The sequence below is a fragment of the Cydia strobilella genome, chromosome 2 (genome assembly GCF_947568885.1).
Source record: "Cydia strobilella chromosome 2, ilCydStro3.1, whole genome shotgun sequence".
NCBI lineage: Eukaryota > Metazoa > Arthropoda > Insecta > Lepidoptera > Tortricidae > Cydia > Cydia strobilella.
In genome coordinates, this window is record NC_086042.1 from 7145196 (window position 1) to 7161561 (window position 16366).

The following is a 16366-nucleotide window of genomic DNA, read 5'->3' on the forward strand; positions in this document are numbered from 1 at the left end:
GAATTCATTTTAATACCTTCATCTGCTCCTATATGCGTATAATCTGAGTTTACTCAATCCCAAAAAGTGTGGATAAATTTTGGGAGCCTTGGGAGATACATTTCACCTTGGGTTGACAAAACCACTCGATGTAGAAGGAATACACCATCAATTACAATGTCACTACTAGCAAGGTTGTTGTGGATCAGACACTGGTGGAAAAATTCCACACCTCCTGGAATGGAGCAAACTCGGATTACCCTAATTTAGAACCAAATGAAGGTATTAACATGATTTCCAGCTTGCTGGGAATTAATTCCTGAAAAAATCTAATTTGACTGGCCTATACTGCCTATTAAATTTATTGTCAACTTAATTTTTAATGGAAAAATTAATTCTAAACAAATTCTAGCTACGTAGGTATGTATGTAGCTTTCAAGGCGTTTCGATCGACATGTGCACCATGCACCTTTAAAATTGCTCCTAAATTCTGACATGAGCTAAGAAAACAAACGGAAGAGCCGACTTTACAGGTTATCAGCATGTGGCATCGGCAGCACGTGCGGCGCGGAATGTGCGGACGTACCTAGCGATTTGCGATTTCTTGTCAATTAACATCCGATGGGAAATTAGTAACGTGCACCTTTCTTTGTAAGCAATTACTTACATGAGTTATTGCTGACTTTTGACGTCTAAATCATATTAAAAATTATGCGAATCAACTTTAAGATCGACACTTTTCACGTCTCTGACGTTACCCAAAAATATCTGTGACCAAGAAATCATGTTTTCAATTTAATATTTTTCTAAATTTTAGGTCAGTCAGAGAGCAACTCGCTTGTTTATATACAATTATATTAAAGTAATATTCATTTAGAAGAGACATTTTTGATGTCGTGGACAGATTAGGTTTGATCTAAAAGTTGATTCGCCCAATTAAGCTGAAATATTTCTCTTGCGGCTGAAAGTTTAGCTGAGTAGCCTTTAAGGTATGCACCAATTTTATGGCATCACGATTGAATGGATGAAATCTGCATCGACCATGCGTGTAAAACATAGGTACTTAAATGTAGTCTAATTTTAGCGAACCTGTATTTTCCTAAAGGCACCTCTAAAGCAAATTCCTACTTCGCAAGCCATGTATTCCACGGCGTACGATGCAGTAGGTAAACAGGCGTCCCGTTTCCCGCCCTCGCTTCCGTGCCCGTCACTCGATGCCGGCATGAAATAACTAGCTACAGTATTACGTATTAAAAATGGCTGTATAATTTTCCTTTGAAGGATTTTGCGGATTAAGTTATTCCAGTGCTTTGAATTCTTGAAAGGGAAACGTATGAATGTATAATTATTATTTCCGTAAGGGTAGAATTTTACATGAAAGTTACATGATGGTATACCATGGTACCTACTCGTAAGTATACAAATATTTTAATAGCATTAATAAATGTTACTTACTGAGTTACGAACATTATATACGTTCATGTAACTCATTTGAAACATAAGAAAGTGACTTAAAATTATACCATACTCGTCCAGTCATATTGATTTTATTTGCAGGAAAACATAATTTAATGCAATATTACGTGTTTTGTATATATTTGTAAAGCGATTCCATTACTAATGAGTCATTAGGCATTTATTAACGGACGCGCTGACATCGATCGCTTTAAGCGATAAGCTGGCCACTTCCTACCTATTTATATTTGTCCCCGGTATGGTCACAATTATTCTACGGCAACAGGTGAACACGGTATTAGATTGTGTACTTTTAATTAAAATATTAATTAGATAAGTACATGTTTCATGTGCCGGTAAAGAAGCATGGGCGGGGTAGGCCCAGGAGAAGATGGCGAGACGACTTTGACACGTTCCTTTACAACTGACCCGAGGAATCACAAAATCGGGAGTTATGGAGAACCAGGGGAGCGGCCTTTTCCCAGCAGTGGGACAGCACTCAAATAGGCTAAGAAAAAAAACTACATGTTATACCTATTAGTTTTTATTCGCAAAGCAAAGTGCATTTAAACTTCAAATTAAAGTCATAGTTCGATAATAATTTTTTTTGTAAGGTTATAATTATATTTAAATGATGTATTTTGTAAACCGACAAAATTAACTGAGTCAAACAGTAATTCCAAGCAACCCCCAGCAGCAAAACCAAGTAACTCTTAATAGCGAATTCCCCGCACAGTTCGATCGGTCTTATTTCGTAGGCATTAAATCCACTAATACATTTTCCCAGTGTCGACAACGGCAAAAATCAGGACCGGCCGCGCCCTGCATAGCAAGCAGCCTCGAAAATGTTCTTTACTTACTTATACAGCTTTGCACAGTTTCTTGGATTGCGGGAGCGATTTCTGAAATCGGTGCTTTTCGGGAAATGTATGTAAAAGTATAACGCGTGTGAAGTGAGAGGGTTGGATTATTGTTTTTAAAAGGGTTTAAAAGGGCTCGGAAGTGAAACTAGCAAAGTTTGGTAGGTACTTGTATGGGTTGGGTTGGCTGACAATCGTTCGTGAATGTACTTTGAAGATATTGGCATAAGATTTGTGGTCAAAATATTTATTGTGGGATTACATTTGGTTCTAAAAAAAAATTTGTATAATAATTATAAGCAAATGTAGGTGACTTGTATGATGTTGTGAAGTGCCATTCAAATTGAATAAAAAAATATCTACATATTTAAGTGCACAGTTTTACAAGGCCTCATAAAATATACAGCAGCAATAAAATTAGTAATTATTTATTTCATTAAATTTATAACTGCAATAAATAAATAAGCTAGACTAAGCTCGTATTATAAAAAGGTCTAAATTTAATTATTAATACATGATCACTGACTTTTATAATCATATAATCAATTAAAAAAACAATAATAATAACTAGACTTGTATTGACCGGGATATAGACCGTGATTACCTTTTGTGTTATTTGTGAGCTCCCGATATTTCGACGCAGTTACATGCATCATGTTCACGGGTGACTGAAGATAGCGGGTGGGTGTCAAAGTTGTGTAGACAGCGCTCTGTCTACCCTCATTCTTGCGCGTCGGCTGCGTTCACTTTCAACGTTACCAACGGTCGCATTCACACTTGTTGGTCCGGTCGCGTTCACACTCGTTGGTCTGTCCAAACACACTACACTCACGGTGTCACTACGCATGTTTGATTCGGATATCACTGGTTTTTTACACAAACAAATCACAGGATTCCACACATTTGACAGTTTAAACCCATCTTCACGATTAAAATTTTTGTATTTGTGAATTTCAACGGCTTCTCTTACCAATCTTGGTATATAGTGGCGTTCTGTCGAAATGACCTTGGGACTATGCAACTCGATCCAGTGATTTGTACCCGACTCAAGGAGATGCTGAGCAATAGCTGACTTGCGAACGTCATTGTTCTTGACCGCAGCAATGTGTTCTTTAATTCTGCAGGCAATAGTGCGTTTGGTCTGCCCAATGTACGAACTACCACAGCTGCACTCAACTTTGTATACACCAGGTTTTACAAATTACTTACTGTAAATCTTAATTAATTACTTTCTGTTTCGCGGGCAATATTATATACAGGCAGAGGGAGTAGCGATGGGCAGTCCGGTGGCTCCAGTGGTGGCTAACATTTGGATGGAACACTTTGAGCACCTAGCCCTTTCTGCGCCCCCAGTTCCCGTTAAAATTTGGAAGAGGTACGTGGATGATGTGTTCTGCATAATTAAGGGTGGTAAACAGGAAGCTGAACTGATGCTAGGACACCTTAATAGCATGCACCGATCTATGTCGTTTACATTGGAAATGGAACAAGAAAGGAGTATTGCGTTTCTGGATGTGAGACTGAATGTTACAGGTTGTGGCATGCTGAGACACTCAGTCTATAGGAAACCGACTCACACGGACCGCTATTTACACGCGAGCTCGCACCATCATCCCAGACAGTTAAACTCGGTTGTGGCATCACTGACTAATCGAGCACACGCTCTGTGTGACTCGCTACATCTAAACCAGGAGCTGAACCATGTTCAGAGTGTCCTGAGGATGAATGGCTACAGAGTTAACATTGACAAGCGGGACACAAAAACCAAGCGCCTCACTCATCGCGTTGAGAGACAGCCAGCGTTTATGCCGTACGTCAAGGGTGTGACAGACAAGATATCAAAAGACTTATATTGACCGGGATATAGACCGTGATTACCTTTTGTATTATTTGTGAGCTCCCGATATTTCGACGCAGTTACATGCATCATGTTCACGGGTGATGCATGTAACTGCGTCGAAATATCGGGAGCTCACAAATAATACAAAAGGTAATCACGGTCTATATCCCGGTCAATATAAGTCAAGATATCAAAAATACTAAATAACTACTCTGTAAAAACTATCTTCACCCCGCACAGGAAAATTGCACAATTTCTGCGGTCGCCTAAAGACAATTTTCCCCTGGAAAAACCTGGTGTATACAAAGTTGAGTGCAGCTGTGGTAGTTCGTACATAAATAAATAAATAAATAAATAAATAAATATTATAGGACATTCTTACACAGATTGACCAAGTCCCACGGTAAGCCCAAGGAGGCTTGTGTTATGGGTACTCAGACAACGATATATATAATATATAAATACTTAAATACATAGAAAACACCCATGACTCGCATGACATTGGGCAGACCAAACGCACTATTGCCTGCAGAATTAAAGAACACATTGCTGCGGTCAAGAACAATGACGTTCGCAAGTCAGCTATTGCTCAGCATCTCCTTGAGTCGGGTACAAATCACTGGATCGAGTTGCATAGTCCCAAGGTCATTTCGACAGAACGCCACTATATACCAAGATTGGTAAGAGAAGCCGTTGAAATTCACAAATACAAAAATTTTAATCGTGAAGATGGGTTTAAACTGTCAAATGTGTGGAATCCTGTGATTTGTTTGTGTAAAAAACCAGTGATATCCGAATCAAACATGCGTAGTGACACCGTGAGTGTAGTGTGTTTGGACAGACCAACGAGTGTGAACGCGACCGGACCAACAAGTGTGAATGCGACCGTTGGTAACGTTGAAAGTGAACGCAGCCGACGCGCAAGAATGAGGGTAGACAGAGCGCTGTCTACACAACTTTGACACCCACCCGCTATCTTCAGTCACCCGTGAACATGATGCATGTAACTGCGTCGAAATATCGGGAGCTCACAAATAACACAAAAGGTAATCACGATCTATATCCCGGTCAATATAAGTCTAGTGAAACTAACCGTGAATCATTCAAAACTCTAATAATAACTATTTTCTCACACGACTCATATTTTTTGCGATATGAATATTATAGCGAAAATTGCTTGTTTTATGCATTCCGTTTTGTAACTAGGTACATATGTCTAAATCATGCTTGAGCGTACTAAAAATAATCATAGCAAATAAAGCGGCAACTTGTCTGTTTAAGTCGTTCTAAGTGGTTAAATTATATTTTAAGTCTTGCATAGTTATCTCGGTACAAGCATTCCACCGTCAGTCACGCGAGCGTCCTACTCGTCTACATACTTCATTGCTTCATTATGAGACAATCTTGTCTACAGCGATACAAGTTTACTTGGCGCTCACATTTACAAAGTACCTATATAGCTACCTACCTACAACATAGATGTTCGGAAACTTTAGATTCACAGAAAAGTAGAATGTTTAGATTGAAATGTCATATCTTTGATTTGCATACAAAAACTATATTTTTGTCATACATTGGTATTAGTTTACGTATCTTTACCTAAATAGGAATAGTGTATTATGTTGGATTAAGGTATTTATAAATATAAAGTATGAATAATATAACAAAAATGATTGATCGAAATAATATTTTCAAATTTACTGAAATACAATTATTTTTCATTCCTACAAATCCGTATCAAAAATATTAATTACGTCAACTTACGTCTCAAAAATATTAATTTCGTCAACTTACGTCTTTACTCGCCAAATTTTCTTTTATAAATATAAAAATCGTTCATCCTAACAAAGTTGCATGTAAAAGTTCATAGCTCAGCGCAGGGAATCCCTCGGCAGCCGAGGCCATTAAATCCCGCTTTACGACGCACTTACGGCGGCAGCGCCGTTTACACAGTCGTAACTGACCTTAATTGGCATATTGAGATTATAACAGCGTAATCGCTTGTTTTACGGCCCTTTTAAAGATCACAGACGCTTAGAGCAATTGATTTCCGTTTTGTACTTCCTACATTTACAAGTGATTTCGAAAGGGGCATTCCAAAAACATATTGGATACGTGACGCTATTTTTTTTTATATAAAGGATAAACCTAAGGAGCTTATATTTGGCATGTTAACGTTTGATACGAGTAACTTAACTTTAAACTCAACGGTATATTAATACAGATTTCTGCAGTTATTTTAGCCGCCATGTGCGTCCCGTTGTGGAATGCCGCGAAAGCTCATATCACTCAAAATACTGTTTTAAATAGTATTTTATACAATCGTGATATAATAGAGAGCTTTTGAGATGAATATTATAGTTGAGTTGGGAGCCCATACATGAAAAGTACGCAATTATAGTTTGGTATACGAAATCTTAATTCAACCATTATTATATAGTCGACGAGCAGAAAAACACTTTTTACCTGCAGATAACCATACTTTTCGTAAACTTTAAAACAGCGGATGTATTTAGGTAGCTGCAATTAAATTAGCTATAAAAAATAAAAACGTAAATAAAATTGCCAGCGTTCAAATTACACCCTACCTTTACGTTAGCAAGAAGTGCTTATTATATAGGACTTGGCCTGTAATTTCCAAGATGGCCAACACTCGACAAGATGCTTTCGTGCCTCATTATTAACACTTTTGACGCCGAACGGCCTGTCGTAAACTATTAACACGATTGTAGTCGTGTGACACACGAATGACTGATTCAATCGACTTCTGATCATCTGATTATCAAATATGATAATAAATTGGTGGGTCGTTGTAGAATTTTAATGTACCTAATGTCCTAGACGTGGGTTAAATACGATAGGGTATAAGTAGCTATTGACAGTGTGCTAGTTAAAAAAAACTCGTGCCTAAAATATTTTCTAGCTTTAAACAAAAACAAAACACGGTTGGCACGTTACAAATCACCGAACGACAGCACCTAATTTGCAAATACTCAAAACACGCATCAGGCCAAAAACAACGCAACTGTAAATCCAAAACAATATTTCAATTGCAGTCCACTATTTCCATATTTGTGAACGCTCGTGCAATATCACTTTCATGTTTTTCGGCTGGCGGGCGTAAATTCGGACCGCCTGATTCTGGCGTAGACCAGTATTTTAATTACTCGTTTCAAGAATGATTTATGTCATGCCCAGGCACAAATAGCACTAGCTGCCGTTGCGGTTAAGTTTTTTACTCGTTTTTAAGTGTGAATATGTAATGTTTTTTGGTAAGTAGGTACGTTTGAATGAAAAGTTAAAAGCGTATTGCGTTTTAATTACTGAATTATTCGTTCATTCATATCTCTCGTTTACTTTTGATTTTTTTTGTTGAAATTGTGATTGAATTACATAATTTATGAGTCTATAAAACGCATTGAATAAAAAGAGGTTCAACAATGTTGTATAAAAGCGAACCATATAAACGACGATCAAATGAACCTTTCCCACTACCTACTAAACGATATAAAAGTTGTCCTTATAAATAGCTGCATACAAGCTATAAAAGTTTCGAAAGTGTATCAAAATTGTTGAGACATTTATGAGGCTTAGACACGATCGAACAGAAAATCTGACATATAAAAGCAGGCCATGGCTGTGATCAAACGTTTGTAGATCATGCACGACATGTGGCCGCACCAGTTTGACGGGGTAGGTAGGTGGTGGTAGATTACATTTATTTAATTAGGGTCCTAACGGTGTGGCGGATTGTGTTGATCGATTATGCTAGTTAATTACGCATACTCGTATGTCTTTTAATATCAATCGCGACCTTACGGCATTTATATTTTGAGACTGTTTTATTTTTCTTGCAAGTCTAGTTAATTTTGATCTTATCTTTATAGGTATTTAAGTGAATAAATATTTAAGAATGCCATCATTGTAAAATATTTAGATACGACAAATATCATCCAAACAAGACTTTGTTTTAAAACTAATACTTTACTGTTTACTTTATTCATTAAAACCCATTTCGAAATTATATTGTTCTTTAACAACATAATGACATTCTCGTAGGCCGTTATATACAATAGCAAACCTAACTATGTACAAACAGCAACGCTCTTAACTGTCCATGCATCAGTGGACCTTATTACAAATGGCATAAATAAGGTCCAACGATGGACAGTTAAAAGTGTGGGCGATGGTACATATGGAAATAGAGCAACTCAAAATTCCAAGAAGCTAAACGCTTTAAAAGTATTTCATATCTCAGTAGATTTCTCTTTTGGGTTGAAAAAAATTGAATAAGACTTGCTTTCTACGGCCACCCCGGCAACGGTTAGAAAAAAACAATTTGCGTTTGGAGCATTCACGAAATATCGTGGACAAAAAGACGTTGCGCAAGACCATTCACTCGCATTGTGGCTGTTACCGTTTTGGGATCGCAACATGGAGTACCGTTAGACTATAAAAAGACGTAAGTTGACCAAATTTCTTTGTCTACGAACAAAGGCCCAATATGATTTAGGGTTTCTTAAAAATGTAGTGTTAAAAAGTTGTAGATTGATTTACAATGTTCTTTTCAGTTGTTATGAACAATTAGTCTGAACGAGAAAAAATTTAACTTTGAAAAATAAAAATGCTTTAAAGTTAACCACAGATGTAAAACAATAACCAATAAGTATTATTAGTTTACTTATTGTTTTGTTCATTTTGTGTTGCTTATGGTAATGCAAGCTTTATTTTAGGTATTGACTCTAATAACATTATAACTAAGCGATCAATTTAACAAGACTAAAAGCCTAATTGCTCTGAAATAGAAGAATTACGAGCGTTATCTAAAACTGTTTCGTGTCAAAAGTCATTGTTTATTTTGTAGACGAGATAAGGCTGTATTATTTTTTCTGTAGGTCTAGAGCAATTCCCATGGACTTTGAATACCGCTAATGAAACATTAAGCTGCAAATTAGGTAATGTGTATGTGAGAATTCAAATTTGTATACATTTTCTTAGTTCGAAACTATGCCGCGTTGTCGCCGTTTTATAGTGTAGCTTTTGTATTAATAGTCGTTCGGTAAGAAAACATTGCTTCCGCTTGTCATGGAAAACTCGTAAAATTTTAGTTAACTTGTTCTTGTTATGTTAATCTTGGTGGGAGTTGGGAATTTAATTCGAAATTTTGTGTACAGTGCTCCCATTGCAGATTCCGAAATTAGAGCGTGGATTAATCAGTTTAGACACTGCACCGAGCAACAGTGCTGTCGCTGCTAAGTTTCATTATTGAGTCGAAACAATTGCGTTCGATTCGATCGGCATTCGTTCGTTCTATATTTAAATCGTTAGGCGCGGGATAAACAATTTGAGAATTGAGCGGGGCGAGGTGTTGTCGCGCCGCTCCGCGTGATTTAGCGACGCCGGCGGATTTAAATCATAGTTGTCTTGTCTTCGGGAACCGGAATACGTTTGCTGCACTCGCTGCTGGCTGATATGAGGGAATCACTGAGAACTTGATATTTATGATTTGTTACGCTTTGTTTTGATGCGAGTGAATTGGCGTGAATAATGTACTTATGTTGCTATTACTCACTTTTGTTTAAAAGTTCCATAATATATAGGCATAGGTATTTTCCTTTAATAATGTAAAAAATATTTAACCGCGCAAATCCATACTAATAATATTATAAATACAAAAGTGTGTCTGTCTGTCTTTCTGTTTGTCTGTTACCTCTTCACGTTTAAACCGCTGAACGGATTTACTTTAAATTTGGCATAGAGATAGTTTGAGTACCGGGGAAGGACATAGGACATAGTTTTTATGTCGGAAGTTATCTCTAAAGAGGGTGAAAAGGGGGTGGAAATGAGAAACCTAATGAATTGCCTGTTAATTGGTGTAAACAATTAAGCATATTATGATCAAAATTATTGCCATTAGATTTTATCCAGGCGCTATACTTACTCTAACTGCTGGAACTAATTTCACGCAGACGAAGTCGCTAGCTAGTATTTCATATTTGTCATGTTTTTATTTACACCTTTAAAATATGTTTACTTACCTTAAATATGTCTCGGCAATTTGCGTTATGAACAGTAATCGATCTCGATTAAGCGACTTAAACTACAATCACATTGAATTCATACAAAACTGACCCTGTATTAATTCGTATTCTAAAATCTCTACCGTGCTGCTAATTTATTATGTTACATTATTTTGTACTTTATAATAAAAATACTAATTTAATTACAAGACTTTTGTACTACGAAAATAATAGACACGAAATAAAAAAACACTGTGAAAACACTTGTCTATATAGTGGTCCAGGTAGGAGAATGATTTGTCGAATTTATTCAGTTTTGTGGGTCGCCGTAGAAGGCTACAAGAGTAGTAGTCGCGTAGTCGCGCGTGCGTTTGTCGCGGGCGGGCGGAGAGTCGCGCGTGGTGTCATGGCGCGGTCGCGACTGGGCGGGCGGCGCGTCGGCCGCCGGGCGCGCACTGCCGCGGCCTGGCCGCCCCCGCCCCGCCCGCCCAGCGCGAATGATTAAAAATTCTTCGTGAAACTTTGTTGGGATAGTAGCCTTAACGGTTTCTTTGAGTCTGTCTTTGTAGGTAGGTACGTATTGGGTATTGGATAAGTGTTAAGCAAGTATTCGAATATCTTTGCGCACATTCTAGCAAGTAGGACGTAGGTATTTAATTGTTATGCCTAGCTACAATACATAAGCAAGTATACAGTTTAAACAAGGTAGTGCTGTATGTTTTATTGACTTTTATGTCTCACTAGACAACACCACACTTGGTGTGGATGAAATTAAATGATTTATCACTTCATCTTCCTCGCGTTGTCCCGGCATTTTGCCACGGCTCATGGGAGCCTGGGGTCCGCTTGGCAACTAATCCCAAGAATTGGCGTAGGCACTAGTTTTTACGAAAGCGACTGCCATCTGACCTTCCAACCCAGAGGGGAAACTAGGCCTTGTTGGGATTAGTCCGGTTTCCTTACGATGTTTTCCTTCACCGAAAAGTGACTGGTAAATATCAATTGATATTTCGTACATAAGTTCCGAAAAACTCATTGGTACGAGCCAGGGTTTGAACCTGCGACCTTCGGATTGCAAGTCGCACGCTCTTACCGCTAGGCTAGGCCACCAGCGCTTATTAAATGATTTATCACTTAAATTTTAAAAATTTTGGTCGACTTACGAGGTACCTACAAAATTAGTACATGAATAGTATAATCTTAGAAGTATCTAATGCACATTTGGTATGAGATTACATGTGATTGAAGCAATAAATCGTAACCTAGTTCTGATTCATTCTGGGAACCGACAGGGAATCGTACACTAATGGCGTCCATCAACGTTATTTAATAGGACATATTCCCAGGAAACAACACAGCACCATGCTATGTAACAAACATATTAATTTGCGTTGAAATTATAAAAGTGATGACACACTATCTATACACACATTAGGTTCCTATATGTGAGAGCAAGGTAAACATTAGTGTTCACTTGGAAAGGTATTATTGTCTCGTGATTTTTAGGGTTCCGTAACGAAAAACGAAAAAGGAACTTATGGTGCAGCTCTGTCCGTCAATCTATCTGCCACATAGCTTTCTAAATATCTCGAGAACTACTTACGCTAGCGATTTTTTAATTTGGAATACATACCTAGTTATTAAAAAGGCTAACCAAGATGCATTGAGTTTTCTTTTTTATTTATTGAAAGAAGAAGTGTATTTAGACAATTTTGGGCAGATTTAGCACGAACTTAGCCTAACCTAGTTTTAGGCTGTTCGTGCTAAACATGTAAAAAAAATTAAGCCTACCAACATTACAAAAACACAACAAAATTATTCACTACCTTTTTTATCTAGACTGCTAAGTTCATTAGTATTTAGTACGCCGTTTATAAAGCCGACCAAATCACGATAAGCGCCGCTGAAAGGTGACCGATTGCGGCAACTTTTGTTTCAGCTACCGAAACTAAAAACTAGTAAAGGTTGGGAATGCGTGGCGCCCGATTGCCCCCACGACTTAAGTGCTGGTCGGATTATAAATGACCGCTATGTGTAGTCAGGACCACGGGACTAACAACAATATTACTTAATTATAAGTTTTACACGACGACCGACCGACCGGTCTGGCCTAGTGGGCAGTGACCCTGCCTGTAAAGCCGATGGTCCTGGGTTCGAATCCCGGTAAGGGCATTTATTCGTGTGATGAGCACAGATGTTTGTTCCTAAGTCATGGGTGTTTTCTATGTATTTAAGTATTTATATATTATATCTATCGTTGTCTGCGCACCCATAACACAACCTCCTTGGACTTACCAATCTTAGTCAATCTGTGTAGAATGTCCTATAATATTTATTTATCTATTTCTAGACGCTTCTCACTGCACCCACCATGACATTTTTCTGTTTGGCCCTATGGTGACTGCTAGAAATCGACAATAAATATTGAAGTAAGGAAATTAGACTCGGCTGACAGAATTACGAGCGTCTTACTTTGAAGGTATACATTTGCACTAACCCCAAAAAGTTTATACTATCTACTCTACTTACGACATAATGTCGTTATTTTAAATTTTATTCAATTTTTTGAGTTTTACCTAGTACTTATTTACATTTATTACACTACAATAAATAAATAGCATTAATATCTAGCATCTACCAACAGAAAATGTATCATTTAAGTACATAATTTTTATAAGGGCCTATATATTAGGCAAAGGCCTTTTCACTTCTCATTCTCGTAAAGTTCGACTTAAGTCGTGCGTAGACGACATAAAGTTGCTTATTATGTTCTAGAGCATAAGGTATCATCTATTACGACCCTTGTTGACTTAGCAATAAAATCCTACATCTAGTGACAAATTAAATAACCACATAAAATATAACAGTCACTTAACATGCCAATTACATAGGTAGTTATACTGAACCGAGTTTACGTACGTAAAGTAGTTTTTTTTTTTTCAATTTTTAATTCGCTCCTTCACTAAACAGATCCTAAATTTACTTTTTCATCTGCCACAAAGTAATTATGTTTATTCTATTACCAAAATTACAACTTAAAATTACGACGTTATGACCTTACACAGTTTTTAACAAGTCCGCACTACACATACCTACCGTTCTAGCCCTACACAAAGGACCCCTCTATGTGTCCGTCCGCCTTCGAAGCGCCGTAAGGGCCACCGGAGCCCTAACACACACCGCCCTTCTGCCGCTAGGGCTCCCCCCGCTACCGTGACGACCCACAAATATAATTTGGCAAACTTTCCCCCCGCTGCCTACTCATCGGCGATGCAGGGCATTAATATGCGTTAAAAGTTTGCATGTTTGGAGATCTTGCTAGGGTGCCCGAATACTTGGACGAATATCTATCTGAATTCTGAAGTATGATCTAGACGAGTTATAAATATAAATATGATTAAGTACCTACCTTAAAAAAACGATAGGTAGGTATTAACAGTACCAAGAGCAAAATTGTTCGAAGAAAAAGAAATAACAGCACAATAAGCAAAAGCTATTGTCGCTTACAATGAGGACGAAATTTGCTTGCATCTTTATATGAATAACCTGTTAGAGCGTTCTTATTGGCAAGCGACAATGTGGTACCTTTTGCTTGAAAACGACACATATGTACTTTGATTACATTAAAGTATTAATTGTCCCGCAAATAAATTATTCAATTTTATTTTAAGTTTTTCATGTTACTTACTTATGTTCAGGACACAAAATATAGTCTCTAAAATCTAGTTAATTTACAACTAAGCTACACTAAATTCAATACAGAGCAAAATGCAAAGCAAACAAATGAACGCATGCATAAACAACCCACACATACAAAACAACGTACACGAACAAAATATGATAGTCATAGAGCGAACACTGCAAAACGTCACCGGACGCTGTTCGCAAAATCGCGACACACTTTTTAATTTATTTCGTCCACAAAAGCTATTTTGCTTTATTTTCATTTCAACGGAGACTTGCGCTGTAGCGGGATCTCTATTTTTATTTATTCCGTACTACGGTTTTTTCTTTTTTTCAATTTTGCTCGATCGACACGGGACGGGGCGGAACGTCGGATCTCATTTTAAATTGAATTCGTCTTTGCATTTTTCTTTGTTTCTAATTGGTGTTATTTGCATGTTCCTATTGTTCCGGTTTGATTGGAGTGCGTTACGCTAAGAAAAATACGACTATAAATAAAGAACGGAGTAATCGATACAGTTGCGTGATATCAGAGACTTAAGGTGGCTCGAAGGCTCTTTGCAAATTAGTTTCTTTCTTTCAATTGTAATAAGAGTTTTTTCTACTTTCGAGTCGTGATGCAATAAAGCGCTACCCTAATCGACTTTTATACACCTACTTATCTACGACAGTGCACCTGTAACACCAGGATTATAATTTTGTATTAATACTAGACTAGAATATACTGTAGGTACTCGTATGTAAAGGCAAACGATTATAAAAACTTATCTACTTATATCTCTCGGACATTTCTAAACAAATTGAAACCGGGTTTTTTAATGGACGTACTCAATTATTTTTAAATCATCTAAAAATCCAGGAAGATCTTTGACGATAGTTTTGCCTGCATGTTGTTTTGATTAATATAAGTACCAATTTCAAAAAACTACTGTATAGAAGATCGAAAATCTTTGATTAATTTTCAAGTCAATCACGACTTAACATCTCAAGACATAAATGGAAAAGAGACATGGCATATTTTTCTATGTCTAATTTTATTGTCGCTCGATCGACATTCCATTTAAAATTGACACAATCGAATAGATGGTACGAGTAGCGTTATCAGGGCGAATCAAAAGGGCGATACACACGGCCGAGTGGGACAGAGTGGGGATGCATTCAATTTGACTGCCCCTTTATATGTATTAATGCTTAAGAGGAAAGGGGACGGCCGTTTCTCCATACAAACGTAGTCCCCATTATCCTCTCTGGATATTGACATTATAGAAAATATTTTTATACAATTTGATGGATATTAACCATAGCTATGCCCCTACGTTTGACTTCTTTCGATATCATGATTATTGTAAAAATTTGGAGCGAAAAACAGACTTCATACATTTTTTAAATGTTCCTAACTCTTATAATATTTAAAAATTCGAAAAAATCAAAAGTAGGGGCATAGCTGTGGTTGATATACAACTACTTGTGTCAAAATATTTTCAATAATTTTAATAGCCAGAGAGAAAAATGAGGACTACGTTTGTATGAAAAGGCGATTACTTTTGTCTAAGGGTGCTTGAACAAGAAATGGATTTTCGGCGGAAAGTTTTGCTGTTAATGTTTCGTATTGCTAATCAGAACGGGTTAAATTGAAAACCGGTGTAATTCATTTCTTTATTACTTTAGAATAATTATCGTCTTCGTGTTGTTTTATGTAATTTTGTAGCAGCAGATTGACGAGCTTTTGGCGAACGCTCGGTTCTGTTTTTAAGCAACTTACTCACACAATGACGCATGACGCGTATACAGACATGCCGTTCACACATCGAAACGCAAATGTTTTTTGATGTATGGCGTGTCCGCCCTGTGCCATAGACGACGGTGCTTGCTTACCATCAGGCGATATCCATACCTAAGTCATATTTTTACAATCTACATACAATTTCACAATTACCTCCCACATTTCGAACCAACCTCAATCGACTCGCCACAATATTCGACGCACCGCAACAGTCATTGATAGCGACTGCAGCGATAGCTCGCTAATGAATATGTATGCAGGCAGGTGCGCCAACATGATTAACTGGGTGCCGCGCTCGATTTTCGTTCGATAGTTTTATCGATTGGATTTTATCGAGCGCTTTGATAATACGCTTTTATTTTCTTGTTGCAATAGTGTTGTGTTAACACGTAATTGTTTTTTTTTGTTTATTTAAAAGTGTTTATATTTTTCATTTTTAATTAAAAGGAAAATAAAATTAATGTAAGTAATGTTAAACATGTATTTTATAATTAAAAATGGTAGTTATACGCATAGCATTGCTCATATTATTTTACAAATATTATGATTATTTGACACGTAAAATAGGCATTTATTAGAACTAAAATGAGCCAGAGCGAGGTTTAAAAGATTAATCCTGATTACGACCATTCGCGTTTATTTTGCTAATTAGTACAAATGATGATAGTAAACAATAGCCTAGTAGCGTAACCATTATCAGTCAATTTGTTTATCATACGTAAGAGGCCGACTAATGCCCTTCATT

General features: G+C 37.2%; 1 protein-coding gene across 3 annotated transcripts in view; it reads right to left on the minus strand.

Annotated features, from left to right (window-relative positions):
- Positions 1 to 16366, minus strand: part of LOC134751195 (homeotic protein antennapedia-like) — a 240536-nt gene that overhangs the window by 78396 nt on the left and 145774 nt on the right. The window contains exon 1 of one of the 3 annotated variants that reach the window (XM_063686585.1): positions 10173 to 10606. The exons of the other annotated variants lie outside the window; for them this stretch is intronic. The gene's annotated coding sequence lies outside the window, so the exon portion shown is untranslated. Of the gene's footprint in view, positions 1 to 10172; positions 10607 to 16366 lie in introns of those variants that run through there. 3 annotated transcript variants of the gene reach the window in all.